The sequence below is a fragment of the Dendropsophus ebraccatus genome, chromosome 12 (assembly GCF_027789765.1).
Source record: "Dendropsophus ebraccatus isolate aDenEbr1 chromosome 12, aDenEbr1.pat, whole genome shotgun sequence".
NCBI lineage: Eukaryota > Metazoa > Chordata > Amphibia > Anura > Hylidae > Dendropsophus > Dendropsophus ebraccatus.
Window position 1 is genome coordinate 76,283,222 of NC_091465.1, and position 21,361 is coordinate 76,304,582.

Consider the following 21,361-nt stretch of genomic DNA (forward strand, 5'->3'; position numbering starts at 1 on the left):
GCACTGTCATTACCAATAAATAATCAGTAGGGGAGGGGGTATACTACATCTTTGCATTTTACGTCATATATTTTTTAGCCTGTTTTCGTTTTCTACATGAAATACAACGCTATACACCTGGCCACTAGGTGTCACACTTACTGAGAAGCTGCACTCCAGGCTCCGTCACTAAGGACATTTAGTCTGCAAAAATAGAGACCAAATGCAGGAAGTGATGCCAGCTGTTCTAGTGAAGATGAATGCTAATTGGCCATCAGCCGTGCAGCCTGCAGATGAGGAAGCTGATTGGCTAGGAGCCGTGCACTGCTGCAGATGAGGAAGCTGATTGGCCAGGAGCCATGCACTGCTGCAGAAGAGGAAGCTGATTGGCCAGGAGCCATGCACTGCTGCAGAAGAGGAAGCTGATTGGCCAGCAGACGTGCACTGCTGCTGATGAGGAAGCTGATAGGCCAGGAGCCGTGCACTGCTGGAGATGAGGAAGCTGACTGGCCAGGAGCCATGCACTGCTGCAGAAGAGGAAGCTGATTGGCCAGGAGCTGTGCACTGCTGCAGATGAGGAAGCTGATTGGCCAGCAGCCGTGCACTGCTGGAGATGAGGAAGCTGACTGGCCAGGAGCCGTGCACTGCTGCAGATGAGGAAGCTGATAGGCAAGGAGCCGTGCATTGCTGCAGTTGAGGAAGCTGATTGGCCGGCAGACGTGCACTTCTGCAGAAGAGGAAGGCGACTGGCCAGGACCCGTCCCTGCTGCAGAGGAGGAAGCTGAATGGCCATCAGCCGTGCACTGCTGCAGGTGAGGAAGCTGATTGGCCATCAGCCGTGCACTGCTGCAGGTGAGGAAGCTGATTGGCCAGGACCCGTGCCCTGCTGCAGATGAGGAAGCGGATTGGCCAGGAGCTGTGCCCTGCTGCAGAAGAGAAAGCTGATTGACAAGGAGCCATGCACTGCTGCAGATGAGGAAGCTGATTGGCCAGGAGCCGTGCAATGCTGCAGTTGAGGAAGATGATTGGCCGGCAGACGTGCACTGCTGCTGATGAGGAAGCGGATTGGCCAGGAGCTGTGCCCTGCTGCAGAAGAGAAAGCTGATTGACCAGGAGCCATGCACTGCTGCAGATGAGGAAGCTGATTGGCCAGGAGCCGTGCAATGCTGCAGTTGAGGAAGATGATTGGCTGGCAGACGTGCACTGCTGCAGATGAGGAAGCTGATTGGCCAGGAGCCATGCACTGCTGCAGATGAGGAAGCTGATTGGCCAGGAGCCGTGCACTGCTGCAGAAGAGGAGCTGATAAAAAAAGGCTCCACCCACCAGTGTGAAATGCAGAACCGTGAGCAGCACATCGGGCACTAAATGGGCAGCATACATAAGGCAGCATTAAGTATATATTTACTGTTTTTTTGACTGTGTACTGTACCACTTCTCGAAAGGAATGTTTTTTTTTAATATCCCCGGATCGGCACCGGTGAGCAATTTAAAAACCATACCGCCGGGATCTATGCGCCAGGACCAACCCGGTGATGTAAAGATAAAAAATTTCCCCTGGAGAAGTGGTACAATCACTTTAAATATTCTCAGGAATGTTTTCATTTACTGACAGCAACCAGAGGTCTTAAAAATGGTAAGAAAAGTCAATGTGGTCTATGGGAAAAAAAAAATACTGTAAGGTAAGAAGATATCTTCTCAATTGTAATTAAAGGGAAACTCCGGCGTACTTTTTTTTCTCAAATCGTCTGCTGTCAGAAAATTAAACAGATTTGTAATATACTTCTATGTAAAAAATCTCCAGACTTCCAGTACTTGTCAGCTGCTGTATATCCTGCAGGAAGTGGTGTATTCTCTCCAGTCTGACACAGTGCTCTCTGCTGCCACCTCTGTCCATGTCAGGAACTGTGCAGAGCAGGAGAGGTTTTCTATGGGGATTTGCTGCAGCTCTGGACAGTTCCTGACATGGACAGAGGTGGCAGCAGAGAGCACTGTGTCAGACTGGAGAGAATACATCACTTCCTGCAGGACATACAGCAATTGATAAGTACTGGAAGACTTGAGATTTTTAAATAGAAGTAAAATTACAAATCATTATTACTTTCTGGCACCAGTTTATTTTTTATTTTTTTTTGCTGGAGTAAGGGCGGCATGATCAGGTAAATTTTCTTATTCACTGACAGCAAGCAGAGATCTTAAACACAGTGATAAGTGTCTATGTAAGAAACCCGGAACACAGGAGATGTGTCACACATGACAGGCGGCTGTGGCCCGGCTCATCACATGTGACAGCGTCCGGTTACAGTCAGCAGTGCCGCGTACACATCCACCAATAACCGTAATAAGCAGCCAATAACCGTATCTCCGGCTGCTCGTTTCGGGTACTGCAGCTCTCCTTCCAGCCATCAATATTCATTCTGATTTTATAAACAAGGATAAGAGTTAATTAGTTACCTAACAGAAATAATAGAAAGCATGACAGAGATGTATCTGATGTCTCCAGACTGAGAGAGTGAGTAGGAGGAGAGAATGAATGAGCGCTCAGAGAGAGAGAGAGGGGACAGAGGAGACTGACTGACAGGAAGAGACAGCAGAGAGCACACGGAGACTGACAGGAAGAGACAGCAGAGAGCACAGGGAGACTGACAGGAAGAGACAGCAGAGAGCACAGAGAGACTGACAGGAAGAGACAGCAGAGAGCACAGAGAGACTGACAGGAAGAGACAGCAGAGAGCACAGAGAGACTGACAGGAAGAGACAGCAGAGAGCACAGAGAGACTGACAGGAAGAGACAGCAGAGAGCACAGGGAGACTGACAGGAAGAGACAGCAGAGAGCACAGGGAGACTGACAGGAAGAGACAGCAGAGAGCACACTGACAGGAAGAGACAGCAGAGAGCACAGGGAGACTGACAGGAAGAGACAGCAAAGAGCACAGAAAGACTGACAGGAAGAGACAGCAGAGAGCACAGAGAGACTGACAGGAAGAGACAGCAGAGAGCACAGGGAGACTGACAGGAAGAGACAGCTGAGAGCACAAGGAGACTGACAGGAAGAAACAGCAGAGTGCACAGAGAGACTGACAGGAAGAGACAGCAGAGAGCACAGGGAGACTGACAGGAAGAGACAGAAGAGAGCACAGGGAGACTGACAGGAAGAGACAGCAAAGAGCACAGGGAGACTGACAGGAAGAGACAGCAGAGTGCACACTGACAGGAAGAGACAGCAGAGAGCCCAGGGAGACTGACAGAAAAAAAGACAGCAGAGAGCCCAGGCAGACTGACAGGAAGAGACAGCTGAGAGCACAAGGAGACTGACAGGAAGAGACAGCAGAGAGCACACTGACAGGAAGAGACAGTAGAGAGCACAGGGAGACTGACAGGAAGAGACAGCAGAGAGCACAGGGAGACTGACAGGAAGAGACAGCAGAGAGCACAGAGAGACTGACAAAGAGACAGCTGAGAGCACAGGGAGACTGACAGGAAGAGACAGCAGAGAGCACAGGGAGACTGACAGGAAGAGACAGCAGAGAGCACAGGGAGACTGACAGGAAGAGACAGCTGAGAGCACAAGGAGACTGACAGGAAGAGACAGCAGAGTGCACACTGACAGGAAGAGACAGCAGAGAGCCCAGGGAGACTGACAGGAAGAGATAGCAGAGAGCACAGAGAGACTGACAGGAAGAGACAGCAGAGTGCACACTGACAGGAAGAGACAGCAGAGAGCACAGGGATACTGACAGGAAGAGACAGCAGAGAGCACAGGGAGACTGACAGGAAGAGACAGCAGAGAGCACAGAGAGACTGACAGGAAGAGACAGCAGAGAGCACAGGGAGACTGACAGGAAGAGACAGCAGAGAGCACAGAGAGACTGACAGGAAGAGACAGCAGAGAGCACACTGACAGGAAGAGACAGCAGAGAGCACAGGGATACTGACAGGAAGAGACAGCAGAGAGCACAGGGAGACTGACAGGAAGAGACAGCAGAGAGCACAGGGAGACTGACAGGAAGAGACAGCAGAGAGCACAGGGAGACAGAGACTGACAGAGAAAGAGATAGATGAGAGAGCAGGGAGGCAGAGACTGAGAGAAAGAGACAGCAGAGGCCTCAAGGAGACAGAGACTGACAGAGAAAGTGAAAGCAGAGAACACAGACTGCTGTGTTCTGGAGCCAGAGAAGGACCAGGTACCTGCAAGTTGTGTGCATTGGTCACAGGGTCTACACTGTTCCTGAAGGGTAAAGCAAGGATTCCCTCTCTTCTCAGCAGCAGTTCATGGCTTAGTGTAACTCCTTCCTTGTGTGCTGCTGTATGTATACATTGCTGCCCCCTATATCTAATCCCCCCTCCCCCACCTCTTTAATCTCCAGTGGTGTCCATTTAGTGCTTAATGGCACCCCTTCTATGTTACATAGTACCTAGCAAAACACACCCATATCTTAAAGGGGTTGTCCACAAAAAAATCTAATCAACTGGTACCAGAAAGCTCCAAAGATTTGTAATTTACTTCTATTAAAACATCCAGTATTCCAGTACTTACCAGCTGCTGTAAGTCCTGCAGGAAGTGGTGTATTCTTTCCAGTCTGACGCAGTGCTCTCTGCTGCCACCTCTGTCCATGTCAGGAACTGTGCAGAGCAGATCAAATGTGCAGAGGCAAACTCCATATAAAACCTCTCTTGCTTGTTACCACTTCCTGCAGGACATACAGCAGCTGATAAGTATTGGAAGACTTGAGATTTTTTTTTTTTAATGGAAGTAAATTACAAATATCTGACACTTTCTGAAACAAAATGATTTGAAATATTTTTTTTTGTGAACTACCCCTTTAATGTCCCTTTAACTACCCCTTTAAGACAGTGCCCTAGTGCTATATACAGCCATAGAGTAGCCAAATCACATAGAGTACAGTGCCCAAATCGTTCTGCCTCTTCAGGACATCTTGTGTTTGGGTTTGATCCTATTATGTGATGATATCATGATAATCTTTTTAGTGCTTTTTGTTCTGGCCCGCACAGCCCTTAATCCGCCCCTGTTTATATAGAAGCCTCTTACACATGGGTTAAAAATATCGTTTTTGGTTGTCTTCCATTTTCATGGCCAGGCATTCAGATGGTAAATGACATTTGGTGCAGAAAATCCACTTATAAAAGGATTTCTGTTTTTAGTGAGGCCGTTCACAGAAGGTGATTCCAGATAGATCGGGCCAAATGTAATAGGGGTCATTTAATAAAAATGCATCTAGGAGAAAAATCTTCCTCGAACCGCAATGACCATTTAGAAGTCATCTCATATAGGTCTAGAGAACAGGTGCCGTATCGTCAGTGTCCTCTGGAGGGCGCAGGTTCTCAGCTCATCCCTTTTTTTTTAATTTCCCAATTAAAGGGGTACTCCGGCGAAAATCTTTTTCTTTCAAATAAACTGGTTTCAGAAAGATATATAGATTTATAATTTACTTCTATTTAATAATCTCCAGTCTTCCAGTACTTACCAGCTGCTGTATGTCCTGCAGGAAGGGTTTTTTTTTCAGTCTGAAACACTGTTCTCTGCTGCCACATTTGTCCATGTCAGGAACTGTCCAGAGCAGCAGCAAATCCCCATAGAAAACCTCTCCTGCTCTGGACAGTTCCTGACATGGCCAGAGGTGGCAGCAGAGAACACTGTTTCAGACTAGAAAAAATACAACACTTCCTGCAGGACATACAGCAGCTGATAAGCACTGGAATACTGGAGATTTTTTTTAAAAATATAAGTAAATTACAAATCTATATAACTTTCTGACACCCGTTGATTTTCTTTTGCTTTTGCAAATCTACTGTCTTCCAGTATTTATGAGCTGCTCTATGTCCTGCAAGTTGTAATGCTCCCTGCTGCCACCTCTGTCCTATTCAGGAGAGGTTTTCTATGGGGATTTGCTACTGCTCTGGACAGTTCCTGACATGGACAGAGGTGGCAGCACTGCACAGGCTCGACTCCTTTCATTCTCTAGGGGGCTATGTTTGGCTATATTCAGAAATCCTATAAGACAGTTAAAGGGTTTCTCCAGTGAAAATCTTTTTCTTTCAAATCAACTGGTGTCAGAAAGTTGTATAGATTTGTAATTTACTTCCATTAAAAAATCTCAAGTCTTCCCATACTTATCAGCTGCTGTATGTCATGCAGGAAATGTTTTATTTTCAGTCTGACACATTGCTCTCTGCTGACATCTCTGGCCGAGACAGGAACTGTCCAGAGCAGAAAGGTTTTCTATGGGGATTCATAGAAAACTGAGACCTGTCTCTGCCAGAGATGTCAGCAGAGAGCACTGTGTCAGACTGAAAATAAACCAGTACTTTCTGCATGACATACAGCAGCTAATAAGTATGGGAAGACTTGAGATTTTTTAATAGAAGTAAATTACAAATCTATATAACTTTCTGATATCAGTTGATTTGAAAAGATTTTCGCTGGACAACCCCTTTAATAGAACAATGGCCAAGTATACGTACTGCTGCATTCACTGACCTTCGGTCTTGTAAGTGGGGGTCCAATTGGTCGAACCCTCGGTGATCAGCTACTTATCCTCAATGCTTTGCATAGTGGAAAACTTTAAATCTTGGGAAATCCCCTGTAATGGCAGACTTTTTGGTTGGTCCTTGTCCTTGGGGACCTCTAGAGAACAAGGTCCCTGGGCAGTATGTCACCTACCCCTGACTCCTGATGGATAGAAGAGCTGATGCCAGGGGTGTCTACCTTTAATTGCTTAGACCCTGTGTCCTGTATCGGCGCGTCTCGCATTAACAAACCTTACGAGGAGTGACAGCCTCACCTGAGCATGAGACGGTCGCAGGCCTGAGCGAGAGGATCAATATGAAAAATTAGAAAACAGATGTGAGTGATAGAGAAGAGTCTGAGACAAAGCAGTGAGGGGAGGGGGGGTATAATAAAGATAAATAGGAGTGCTAAAGGTTAAACCAAGCAGACAGGGAGAGGCCAGAGTGAGATGGATTGGGGAGCAGCTCGCAGTGTCTGCCGCAATAGAGTCCTCTCTGCTCCACTTGTGACACAGGACCTGACCTCATGTCCTCCGGTGACCTGTGACCCATAACAATCCGCTTCTCTGCATCTGAGCTGTGGGCACAGGTACTAAGCGACAACACTGGGTGGCACTGTGACATTCAACTAGTGACAGGAAGAACGGACGGCTCTCCGCAGCTTATTGCATTGCACCTGACTTCTACTATAGAAGTCTCCGAGCACAATTCACGGTCAAAGACAATGCAGTAATTCTGCGTTTACACGTAACGATTATTGTGCGAATTTGCACGATAACGATCAAATTCGAACGATAATCGTACGTGTAAACGCTGCGAACGATCAAGGGACGAGCGAGAAATTGTTCATTTTGATCTTTGAACATGTTCTCAAATCGTCGTTGATCATTCGCAAAAAATTCGCAGATCGTTCCGTGTAAACAGTCGTTCACCGATTTACTCTATGTGTGAGATAGGCTTAAACAATCGCAAACCGATTTTTCCGTACGATACATCGTTCCGTCTAAACGCTGATCGTTATAAAAAACAAATCGTTCATTCGAAATCGTTAATCGTACGATCGGGGGAATTATCGTTCCGTGTAAACGCAGCATAAGTGCTGACAATAATGCTAATCTTTAATGCTAATCTCAATGTCCATGGTACTACATGAAGAACTAGTTTCACACCTATTTTCAGGGTTTATTTTCAAGGATGTTACCTATAAGCAACACTTATCCGTCACTATACAGTCGACCATCTGCGATACATATAGAATTATCGGTAAACTGATTGTCCATACGTAAAGGTTTAAAGGAGATTTCCTCTTTGGACAATCCTATTCCCAGCAAGGAATTTAAAAAAACTTTGGCTGATCCTGGTGGGAGGGGTTGGGGATGAGGCCCCGCCCATGAGCAGCCAAAATGATTTATAAATGCTAAAGCGGCACTCTGGTGAAAATCTTTTTATACATTCTTTTAGCGAACCTGCCTTCTCCTGATTTGCTGCTCTTACTTTCCTATTTTTAAAAGCTCATTGCCAAGGTTACCAACCACCACTCTGCTCTAAAAGCAGTGGTCTGGCTGGTGGTCTTCTCCCAGCTGACCCACAGCATAACACTCATCATCCCACATGGGTACCACACTTGACCGGCTTGAAGCTCCTGAGCCCTGCTGGGGCACTCCAGCGAAAATCTTTTTCTTTCAAATCAACTGGTTTCAGAAAGTTATATAGATTTGTAATTTACTTCTTTTTAAAAATCTCAAGTCTTTCAGTACTTATCAGCTGCTGTATGTCCTGCAGGAAGTGCTGTTTTCTCCAGTTTGACACAGTGCTCTCTGCTGCCACCTCTGTCCATGTTAGGAACTGTCCAGAGCAAATCCCCATAGTAAACCTCTCCTGCTCTGGACAGTTCCTGACATGGACAGGGGTGGCAGCAGAGAGCACTGTGTCAGACTGGAAAGAATACTCCACTTCCTGCAGGACATACAGCAGCTGATAAGTACTGGAAGACTGGATATTTTTAAATAGAAGTAAATTATAAATCTATATAACTTTCTGAAACCAGTTGGTTTAAAAGAAAATGATTTTCACTGGAGTGCCCCTTTAATAAACAGCACATGGTAGACAGTGGTTACTGTCACAGATCTCACAGCAGAACTCAGGAGCTTCAAGACGGTCAAGTGTGGTACCCATGTGGGATGATGAGGGTCAGCAGGGAGAAGACCATCAGCCAGACCACTGCAGAGTGGTGGTCGGTAACCTTGACAACAAGCTGTCAACAATAGGAGAGAAAGAGCAACATATCAGGAGAAGGAGGCAGGTTCGCTGAAAGAATATATAAAAATTTACAAAAAGGTTTAACTTGACAACTACTTCAAGTTAACTGTGTTAGTTAAGATGGGCATACCCCTTTAAGAAGTTGGACTAGAATAAAGTCTCTTAATACTTTTGAGAACTTTAGTCTTCCAATACTGATCAGCTGCTGTACGTCCTGCAGGAAGTGGTGTATTTGTTCCAATCTGACACAGTGCTCTCTGCTGCCACCTCTTTTCATGTCAGGAACTGTCCAGGGCAGCAGTAAATCCCCAAAGAAAACCTCTCCTGCTCTGGTTTGCACAGTTCCTGACATGGACAGAGGTGGCAGCAGAGACTACTTTGTCAGACTGGAGAAAATACACCACTTCCTGTAGGACATACAGCAGCTGATAAGTACTGGAAGTCTTAACATTTTTGAATAGAAGAAAATTTAATCTCAGTTTTTCTTCCATTTATAATCTGTTTTTGCTTTTGGCTTCAATAATTGCAATTAAAAACCTGACTGTGAGAACACACCCTTATAGAGGCGGTCACAATTAATCAAGAGCAGTTAATTAGTAGCATCGGCAACTACTTGTAGCGTCCCAGTTCAGGTGTGCTACTAAGCGTTATTCCACCTGTCAAAAGGTAACTCTGTCAGGTGTCACACTCTGGAATGATGATCACCACTTGGGGTCTCCCTCTCCCTCTAGTTCTGCACAGCTGAAGGACTGTCAAGGGTTAACTTTGTTCCCTATTCTTTTGTTCACCAATCACTGGTTCAGGTGCCTCTCACTTCTCCTTCTATCACACTCTTAGGGTATATTCACACGGGCGGGCTCGCAGCGAGATTCTCGCTGCGAGCCCGGCAGGTCCTGGCAGTTCCCATAAACTACATACTTGCTGCGGTCTAAACGACCGCAGCGAGTATGTAATTATACCGCGCTTAACCCCTTCTACTCCCGCCGGCTCCCCAGCTGTAAGCAGCATACATTACCTGTCCTCGCTGCACGGGTTCCGGCGTCCTGCTCTCCCGCCCGGCCAATCAGTGGCTGCGGCTGGGCAACACACTAATTGGCCGGACGGGAGAGCAGGACGCCGGAACCCGTGCAGCGAGGACAGTTAATGTATGCTGCTTACAGCTGGGGAGCCGGCGGGAGTAGAAGGGGTTAAGCGCGGTATAATTACATACTCGCTGCGGTCGTTTAGACCGCAGCAAGTATGTAGTTTATGGGAACTGACAGGACCTGCCGGGCTCGCAGCGAGAATCTCGCTGCGAGCCCGCCCGTGTGAATATACCCTTATGGTACTTTTACACGGAGCGATAATTCGCCCGATCGCACGATTAACGATTTTGAATGAACAATGTTTTTTTTATAACGATCAGCGTTTATACGGAACGATACATCGCACGGAAAAATCGTTATGCAATCGTTTTGCGATCGTTTAAGCCTGTCTCACACATAGGTGAAATCGTTGAAAGACTGTTTACACTGACCGATCTGTGAATTTTTTTGCGAACGATCAACGATCATTTGAGAACATGTTGAAAGATCAAAATGAACGATTTATCGCGTGTCGTTTGATCGTTCGCTGCGTTTACACGTACGATTATCGTTCGAATTTGATCGTTATCGTGCAAATTCGAACGATAAATCGTTCCGTGTAAAAGGACCATTACACCTCACTCTTCCAGCACTTTCCACACCAATAGGAGGTTGGTCCCGGCTTAGTTCCTGGTGGTGGTGGTGGTGGTGGTGGTGGTGGTGATGGTGGGGTCTGGCTTTTTCTAGTTGGTGTTGAGTGGGAAAACAAGACTGAGATAGAGTTGCTGTTTCAGTCTACAGACAGGAGTTGGGGAAAGTTCATCCAGTTGTGAAACCTTGGGACTCGTCGTACCAAACCTGGACTTGTTTGGCATAAGGAGGTCTATATCTTATTTCTCAGTGAGTATGAGATTCTTCTTCTTCCACACTTACACTCACAACCTTCTGAGGCCCTGAGACAGCCACTGCACCTATCTAGTCTCAAGCAACACTTTCCTTTTACCTGCTACCTCAACACTTCAAGCATCGGAACCCAAGTTCACTGTGTTATCCATTAGGAGACAGAACTGTCCTATTGTTGTTACTATTTGCACCGTGTTCTTTAAGCATAAGTTGTATTGCACTGAAGATCTTAAGTAAAGCTTATTCCTGGTTAAAGGAGAAGTCAGGCGGATTATAAAATCCTGCAGCCGGCAGGGGGAAATTGATTACAAGTACTAACTGACCTCTCCCAGTGACTGCGGTGAGTGGTGGGACCGGCCCCGGGACCACCACCGGCCTCCGGGATCTCCAGAGCTGACACGTCACGACCCAGCTGATGGACTGGCCGCGCAGCCAGTGACTGGGACGAACACCCCTCCAGTCACTGATTGGCTGAACTGCCAATCCATCACAACTTAAGGGAAAATGGCTTCTGGCAGCGGTCACGGGGCCGGTCCCAACACTCATCGCAGACACGGGGAGAGGTAAGTTAGTACTTGTAATCAATTTCCCCCTGCTGGACAAACAAATAGAGAAGGTCAAACAGGCCGAGGTCACAACCACCAGGCAGCAAAGGTACAAAAGAGATCCAAAGAATAGTAACAAAGCCAAATAGGTCTGGACAGGTGGGAAACCAAGATAGTCAGGGTGCAGATGCAAGGGCCAGAAAAGCCAGGAAATAGCACAGAAGAAATACAGGACAGCCGAGCAGGCTAGGGAAACTAGACTTAAAGGGGTTATCCAGTGTGGGCGCACTTTTTGGGGGGGACCGGGGAGGAGGTGGCTGAAATAAAAGACGTCCACTCACCTCCCCGGTTCCAGCGGCGGGTCACTCATCGCGGTGCTCCGGTCCCCGGCTGCTTCCTGGTGTCTGACGCCAGTCGAGACGCTACGTTTCAGGGCCGCTCAGCCAGTCAGTGAAGGAGGCGGGATCGGTTTGAAACCCGCTCGGATCCCGCCTCCTTCACTGAGTGGCTGAGTGGCCCTGAGACGTAGCGTCTCGGGCGGCGTCAGACACCAGGAAGCGGCCGGGGACCGGAGCGCCGCGATGAGTGACCCGCCGCTGGAACCGGGGAGGTGAGTGGACGTCTTTTATTTCAGCCCCCTCCTCCCCGGTCCCCCCCAGAAAGTGCCCCCATGCTGGAGCACCCCTTTAATAGCCAGCGTGGAATGGCAGGCACTGATACACGTTATAGGAGACCAGGGACCCAGTCCATAAGGTGATTGGACCACATGGAAACAGAAACAGCAAGGGTGAACGGAGAAACCAAATGTCAATCACCCAACCAAAACAGGTGAACCGTGAAGGGGCCAGGAGGAACTCGGCATAGCAAAGGCAGGTGTGGCAGGTGAATCAATAACCAAGGCAGAAGGAGTAGGACAGTGTTCAGACAAGGCTAAGACAAATGCAAGTAACAACAGAAAAAATACAAATTCATGGCCAAAAGCGATGTCTTGGTCGTATCTTAATAACCGAGGACCGCGCCAAAGTCCCAACAGGTACAGTCATAACACATCTGGGGTTGTATTTTACCTCATTTTAAAGGGATATCTGGAGAGCAGAAAAGGTACTACCTCTTCTGCTCTCCGACGCTCCATATCCTCCCTCTCACCTTCTCGGCTGATAACTTCCACTGACGAGCGGGGGCAGGAGCATTATGTGGGCAATGAACAATAGCTTCTCAATGTTACAGATGTCTTTGCAACATTGGGTAGCTATTGGACACTGCTCGTGGGCGTGGTTTGGTGACCCCTAACACCCCACAATGCCTGCATTATGCTTCCGCCCCCTTTTGTCTGTAGAAGTTACCCTGTTTCCCCAAAAATAAGACATCTCCTAAAAATAAGACCTAGAGGTAGAGGTTTTGCTGAACTACTAAATATAAGGCCTTCCCTGAAAGTAGGACCTAGCAAAGTTTTTGTTTGGAAGCATGCCCGCCAAACAGAACACCAGGGAATGCAGCTGTGATTCTTTTTAGCCTGCCCCGTTGTCCCCTACCTTCACCATCCATAGCAGAGCATCTGCATGCAGGACATGAAGACCATCGCCTGCAGCCAACCCCAATGTTCTTTTCCGTGGCCGTCACTTGTAATTGTGCAGGCAAGGCATCAATTGGCCCCCATCCCTGTTGTCCCCTACCACCAGCTGTAGAGCTGCAGACAGTCTGCTGCTATCCCATTGCCTGCCACCATACTATATGTTGTCCCTGCTGTGCTGTACGAGTGTGCTGTGTTTAGCTCCCCCAGGTGGCCGGAAGCCTCCATTTCAAATCCCCTGGAATAAAGAGCTAGCACATCTTTGGATGCCAAACGTCATATAAGCCACTGTATTATTTTCAGGGAAACACAATAGCAGCAGAAATGATTAAAGGGAGGAAGTAGAGCGCCGGAGAGCCAAAGAGGTGGGACCTTTTCTGCTCTCCAGATAACCCTAAGAGCCTCTAGGGAAAAAAAAATATTTTTTAATATGTCCTGAGACACAAAACCATAGAATTCAAAGAGGGTGTACTTTCTTTTCCTTGTGGGCCCCATTATCATGCTAGTATAAGTAGCCTCCCTCCACAGTACATACCCCTAGCAGGCAGAGTGACTAGCGGCTGGTAAGATATCTTGTAGAAGTGATTTTCTCTCTGCTGTTCCTCAGCTCATTTCCCTCTCTGTTATTCCAGGCTACATGGAGAAATATTAGCTGCAGATATAAATCACATTGTACATGCAGCTTCTCTGATAAGTGGTTTGATCAAAGCAAATTTATCACAACTCCTTCTGCATAAATATCTATCACTGGTGAGAGGGGGCAGCTGGAGAGTGGGCGCCGGAGGAAAGGATTACGGACAGATCTATGAACGGACGCTATCAAGAGCTCTCCAAAAAAATAATAAAATCCAATATCACTACATTTTCTATTATGTCTAATAAAATAAATTTCGGACAGTTGTTAAGAGTCTTCCTATAATAACCTCAGCAAACTTTGTCCCATTGCTGTTTTCCGTGGCAGGAAGTGTTGAATTGCTCTAGAGCGCCCCTACAGGATTAGAAAAGAATTACAAAGTTTTCAATAAAATCAATTGGATTCATGTGCAGACAGGGTCCTCCAGGAAGATAAAGGAAAAAAAGCACAAAATTTCACCTTTTTGACAGGTCTGTGTGGTACTCACCAAGTGGTTGGCCATTGGGGGAGTAGCAAGACACAAAAGAGGGCATGTTGCCCCTCGGTGGCAAATTTACTACAATTTTGCACAAAAATTAGCTATTTTTGTGCAAGGGTGCAACTCACAATACTCCTCACTGCTATGCCAAGACATAGTGCTGGTGACAGATGCCCTGGGATTTAAAGGTCATGAATGAAAGGAAAGCTTTGATTTACCTTTCAGGAACAGTGTCAATTATTTTTAGAGAGAGGACTAGCTGCCAGTTTGCAGATCTCCACCCTGTCCTTTACATAGCACATGCTAAGCCCCACCCCAATTCCTGTATTCTGTTCGGATCTAGCTGTTACTATAGACATATTTCTACTAAAAGCAGGCAGTGGACCGCAGGGGGACGTCCAGTGGCCAAGACTTTAGAGCTGATTTACAGTTATATTAATAATCACAGGGAGAGAATTTGTTTGTAAAGACAGCAGCCCCCCCCCCCCCCCTTCTTATTCCTCTCACTTAGAGTTGGCTCTTCTATTCACGAATCTGGAGGCGCATGTTATGATACAGTGAAACAATGTCCTTCCTACCTGATAAAACTCAGAAACTCCCATTTATGGTGAATTATATTGGGTTTAATACTGTACAATACCTGAAAATATAGAACAAAATTCAACCTTTTTAATTTAATTTAATTTTTTTTTACAGGAAAACAGGAAATAGGTCAGAAAAAGATGAAATTCTGATGAGCCCAATATTCCTGTTACAGGTTCAGATGCAATAAAATACAGGTTTGTGTTAAAAGCAAAAACACTTAAAAGGAACATGTGCCGAGCAAATGAAATGGTTCTCCGCCAGTCCCAGGGTAGGTCAGCAGATAAACTATTAAGGGCAGATAATAGCAATCTAATACTGTGTCTGGATCTCACCTCCTCAACAATTTCATTATGTGACCCGGCTCTGCCTGGCACGTCCTCCGCCATACACATAGGGGGAGACAAGAGGAGCTCGTGTACAGCAGGGGGCAGGAGTACAGACAGCACTAGTCGTATGGAAGTTTCTCTAGATGCTGAACTCATAGATGGGGAAATATAGAGGTGACAACCAGGCTAGTCAGGGAAGGGTCCCCAGCAAAAATGGCCGTTTGTTGTTTGCTGATAGAAATTAAGGGGATGTCAAGGGTTACACTTTTTTTTAACTTTTCTGCCTAGAGACGGCCCTACTATTGTCTATGGGCTGTATCTGGTAAAGCAGTGCCGGACTGTTCACTTGAATGGGACATATGTGCACAGTGTCCAGATATACAGCTCAAACAACGCCATATGGTAAACAGCAGCATACATTCCGGAATAGTATATAATACAATTCTAAGGTGGAATTAGTCCAGGTGTATTATCACATACCAGTATTGGGAGGGGGGTCATCACCATGAATGTTACAGAAACACAGAAACACACTCAGATGTATGCACTGTAAACTCAACAAAATCAAACAGATTCCCCAGAATATATCAGTGGTGGGGATGAGTATGTGCAAGAGAAAGAAGGAAAGACATAGGTTAGAAGAATAGAGCACCTCATATTGCTCAATAAGAAACACAATAAACATTAACCCATTACTGACTTCAGCTGTGCAATACATAGACATATAAAATACTGACACCTAGTGGCGAAATTCTAGAATACTTCATCACCACTTTTAACCTGACAGAAAAGGCTTTTGGACAAGTGCACAGGACAGACAAAAACACCTGTGGTGGGACACCACAGTGCCATACAGTGTCCCAATAAATAGTGCAGTTTAGTGCCCCAATAAAGTGCCATACAGTGTCCCAATAAATAATGGCATACAGTTATTACAGTTCCTCAATAAATAGTACCACAGAGGGCCCCTTAAAACTTTTTTCAAACAACAGTGCCATACAATGCCCCAATAAATGGTAACATATTATATAGCACCATACAGTGCCCCATTACGCAGTACCATACTGTAAAGTGTCGTACAGTGTGAAAATAAACAGCACCATACAGTTCCCTAATAAATAGTATCATATGGTGCTCAGCAGGGGCATAGCTAGGATTCATGGGGCCCCATAGCAAAAAACTATGAGCCCCATGAATCATGTACACTCCCCCACCCATTATATCGTTCTCCTGGCTCAACCAATGTGGGAGTGATGCAGAGGCAGAGTGAGGCAGATCATGCTTCGCTGGGGTGGGCGAATGGGTCGAATGGGCCCTGTAGCAGCTGCGTGGTCTGCCTCCCTGGTAGCGATGCCATTGATGCTCAGTTTCCTAATGAATACTGCTACACAAAGCCCCAATAAATAGTTCCATGCAATTCTCTGAAAAACTGTGGCCCAAACAACAGTGCTCCATTAAATAATGCCTCAACAAAAAGTACCCAAACAATAATGTTGCATTGTCCTAATTAATAGTGCTATATCGTGCTCAAATAAGAAGCTCCATTCTGTTTCCCATTAAATAGTGGCATACAATTCCCGATAAATAGTGTCATATGGTGCTCTGAGAAATAATTTACTAACACAATAAATTTCCCAGATAAATAGTGGCATCATAAATATAGATAGAACTATACACTAAATATATAGTGCCATACAGTGTCCCGGTGGAGAGGGCTATACAGACATCCAAAAATATTGCCCCAGATTATAGGCCCTATAATGGTTGCACTATTATAAAAAAACAAACAAACCAACAACGACATCCTAGACTATAAACGGACTTCATGGCACATTGTGGGAGCTGGTATTTACTGGTGATTGTTTCAGTATTTTGCTGAGTTCCTTCTGTCTGATTGATCATTTCCCGGACTCTTCCCTCCCGGGGCTTCTCGGTGAGATCTTGATGATATAATAACTGCTTTACTGTATTTCACACCTCCTGTATTTATGGAGAGACAGGCGCAGCAGCTCACGCGGCACATGATGGCACCAGGCTTCCATCCATGGGATTTTTCGCTCTTCATTATCTAGATGCATGCATTAACAGAAACTTTACTACAAGAACGAGATCCCCTGAAGGCGATATGCAAACAGGCACAGCGAATAGGAGAAACTATACCGACACATATACAAACCCATGATCAAGGAAAGGAAATGGAACTACCAGGAATGTACCTGTCATAATATTAAAAAAACAAAACAGCAAATATATAATTAAAGGAGAAGTCCGGGCTCTGACTTTTTTTAAGAGAGCCAGGGAGGAGTTGGCTGAAAAGAACAACATGCACCTACCTCCCCGACTCGAGTGCTGGCGTTCCATGTCCTCCGCTTCCCTCCCCCGGTACCGGCAACTTCTGGGTCTTTGTGGGGACCAGGCCCATATAGCCAATCAGCAGCCGTAGCGGGTTCCCACCTTGGGTGCTGAGTGGCTGCTCGAGCCTGACACGTCATGTCCCAGGTCCCCACAAAGACCCAGAAGTGGCCGGGACTGGGTAACCAGAGTTGCAGGATATCGGCATCAGCTATGGGGAAGTAATGTTCTGCAACCTCTTCCTTGGGTTTTTTGGAATAAAAAGTCAGAGCCCAGATTTTTCCTTTAATGTTGCCTGTATGCAGTCAGTTTTGATTTTTATCATGGAGCTCTAGCTGCCCATTTAGTGCCCCATCGTGCTGCATATGCTTCTGCATATCTCTATGAGCTGGTGCTTAGCTGCAGCAGTGTACAGGGGCGTGTATGACCACTGACCAATCAGCCAGTCCAGGCCAGTCTGTGCAAAGCAAAGGGACACCTGACATCACTTCCTGCGTTTGTTCTCTTTTTTTTGCCGTTAATAAAGACCAGATGTCCTTAGTGATGGAGCCTCAACTTCAGTTTTCCAGTAAGTGAGACACCTAGTGGCAGAATTTATAGCACCGTATTTCATATAGAAAACAGGCAAAAAATAGATTAAGTCATTTGTAGATGTAGTATATCACCTCCTCTGCTGATGTAACAAAAAAGATGCCAGCCTACCCCACCATCTCCCCGTCATACACGAGGATACCTAAGAAAAATTTTTGGGGACATTTAGGGGGAGTTAGGCGTGATTTCAGTGTGCTTCCTTCTAATGCCGCAACCTCAAGGATTGTGCAATAGTCTTCGGTTAAATGAGATGTTCTGCAACAGCAGTGGGCAGGGGCCTAGCTGGAGTGCTTGGGGAGGGGAGTAGTAGGGTGGGAGGACAGTGATGAACAGCTAAGGGAAGGCAATGCCTTCTGTGAGTTGTAGTACTGAGCAATCAGGAAATACAGAACTAAGACCCCCAAAACAAATGGATTGCTGACAAAGGGTCTCTCTCTGCTTTTCTGGGATAATAAGTCTACAATAGGGAGTTGTTGTTCATGCAGCGCCTGATTCATTAATCTATTGTTCCTGGCTCACCAAAGGCAAACCCAGTGCCTGACCCCATGTAAGATGCCTGACTCATATTCTGGAGTTATATTCTGCCTTAATATATATATGTGTGTGTGTCCTGCTTGCTGCCCAATTTTTGGCGTTTCCTATTGCTCCATTATGTATTAATACTTTATGTAACAATCCTGTATTTTCTGCTGATGCCACAAAATTTGTTTAGAAATAAGAAAGTTTGACGTACAGCGCCAACTTTTCTGTTGTTTAGAAAGAAATCCTTTATTATGGGCAATATTGCTGCCAGTAGTGTAAGTCACTGTTCATATCCATCATAAGAGGTATAACACAGTGCAGCATGGATGCCTTATGGACCTACTGGCTTAAGGCCCTATTCCACGGAACGATTATCGTCCGTATTCGGCCGATATCGGCCGCTACGGATGATAATCGTCCCGTAGAATAGAGTGCAACGATCAGCCGACATCGTCCATGTCGGCTGATCGTTGCGATCGCTTGTTTTTCAACATGTTGAAAAACAAAAGACTGATACAGCTACAATCTGCTGCCGTCGCTCCATTGAATAGGAGCATCGGCAGCAGACGCTGCTGTATCCTATGGGCTGCCCGGACGATCAGCGATCATCCGGGCAGCTCCCCGCCGCCCCTCCCGCACTCACCCGCTCGCTGCCGCCGCTATTCAACTCGGCAGCAGCGAGCGGGTGAGTGTGGGAGGGGAGGCGGGGAGCTGCCCAGGTGATCGCTGATCGTCCGGGCAGCCCATAGGATACAGCAGCGTCTGCTGCCGATGCTCCTATTCGTTTGCTCCTCTAAACAGCCCGTGAAATAGGGCTTTTACAGTGGGATCAGTTGGGGTTACATTGTTGTGGTAGGAGGTGAAGCACAGTATGCGCCACTATTTTAGTCCTCCCTCTTACTTATCCTGTACTGATCCCGAGTTACATTATATTCCAGAGCTGCACTCACTATTCTGTTGGTGGGGTCACTGTGTACATACATTACTGATCCTGTACTGATCCTTAGTTACATCCTGTATTATATTCCAGAGCTGGACTCACTATTCTGTTGGTGGGGTCACTGTGTACATTCAGTACATAACTGATCCTGAGTTAGATCCTGCATTATACTCCAGAGCTGCACTCACTATTCTGCTGGTGAGGTCACTGTGTACATACATTACATTACTTATCCTGTACTGATCCGGAGTTACATCCTGTATTATACCCCAGAGCTGCACTCACTATTCTGCTGGTCAGGGCAGACGCCAGCACGGGGCTTACCTGGGCAAGTGCAGGGGCCCTTAGCTCCTCTAGGGGCCCAGAAAGGGGCCCTATGTTCTAATGATCAACCTGCTCACTTTAGTGCAGGGTGAGGGACTGAACATCAGAAGACACAGGAGATGGAACAGGACCTGCACAGAGAGAGAAAAAGGTGAAGGACCTGATCACATGACCTCAACCTTACAGTGTGGAGAGCAGTCCCACAGAGAGGAGGAAGGAGAAGACTGAGCTGTAAGTGCTGTGTGTTATTGTCAGTCATTTTAAGTGTCAGTCAGTCAGTGTCAGTCTGTGATGTATGTTTGTGTATGTTAGTGATGTCTCAAGTGATTGCGCATAGTGTGTGGATGATGGGTGCATGGTGGATGGATGAGGGGCCCGCTGAGGCTCTGTTGGTCGAGACCCCGCAAAAACCTGTAGCCGATCCTGCTGCTGGTGGAGTCACCTCCGCAACCACTAAAGCCAAGCTAACGCACTATACTGAGCAAACATCTTAGCGCATCTTCTAAACCTTATTTCTATAGGAATGCATCTGTAAACTGTTAAGATCATAAACTTCATGACTGTTCTTCCCCAGGTCTAATAAAAGTGCACGGGAGCTGCGTAATTGTTACAGAGGAAGACTACAATTGTTCCAGGATCTTGTTCAATTACTCCTTTTAATGCTCCATTAAAACTCATTGGTTCTGTGTATTGAGTGTGTGGTAAGCGAATACAACGAAGAAGCTGAGGAGAAGATCAGGTGGACGGATTTCTTCAAGGGCAAGTGTGAAATTTGGGAAGAGGCTCAGATCAATGTGTATATACTGGCTATTAACTATAGAAACAATGTATAACGGACGAGACAAATGTACCTAACAAGAGCTGATTCCCTCACCGCTATGTTCTTACAGTAAGTCAGATGACATAGTTGAACGTTCTTCTCTTTGATATCTACTAAGCTCTTCTTCCCCATACATGGCCCAGTTCTTTACAAGGATCCAAAACAATTGGACCATATGCAGTCATATCAATTGTGTCAATGTCTATCGATATATATACAGCTATATACACCTTTACTCGAACCATTAATTGTTGTTGTTTTTAACCTTGGAGTTAGGTCCAGGGCAGATGGGTCCATCTGGTAATCTACATCATTGAGCTGGTTATATAGAATGACCTCACGTATCGTCAATGGCTTACATAGGTGGAAGAAAGCCTCATAATATAGAAAACATTGTCTCCTCTCATTGCATGACATGGTCTTGCCACCCAGGACAGATGGGTCTGGTGTTTTTTCCACTCTCCAGGCCCTTTTTCTTGAACCTTGGGCCCAATTCATGTAATAGAAACTTATTACAAACAATCTTACATTATGGGTGGGGATTCAACAGGGTTAATTTTAAGATTTAATAAAATTTTTAGATTTAATAAAATTGTCCACAGGACGCTCTAGGGCGCCATCCAACGTCCCCAGTTGCCGGCAGTCAAAGTCAGAATGTTCAGGTTTGGAAAATGCTACCAAATGCAAACAGTTTGGCTCAACACTATGTAAGAGTTAAAGTTGCAGTAGGGTGCACACAAGTAAAACCTGAACTGTTTAGGTTTGGCAACATTCTCTGAACCTGAATTTAACTCCCGGCAGCTAGAGAAGTAGAATGCCACGGTTAGAGAAGTTAGATGCCACGGTTGAAGAAGTTGGATCCATGTTTTCTGGACTCCCTAGGGCGGCATCCAACTTCTCCAGCTGCCGGGAGTCAAATGCTGAGTCTTCAGGTTCGGTGAA

General features: G+C 46.2%; 1 long non-coding RNA gene across 1 annotated transcript; it reads left to right on the forward strand.

Moving 5' to 3' along the window:
- The first annotated feature begins 3,972 nt into the window (after positions 1 to 3,972).
- Positions 3,973 to 20,598, forward strand: LOC138769377 (uncharacterized). The gene is made up of 4 exons (XR_011359242.1): positions 3,973 to 4,162; positions 14,656 to 14,738; positions 19,682 to 19,830; positions 20,174 to 20,598. It is a non-coding gene; the product is annotated as an uncharacterized lncRNA (long non-coding RNA).
- Positions 20,599 to 21,361: the final 763 nt, after the last annotated feature.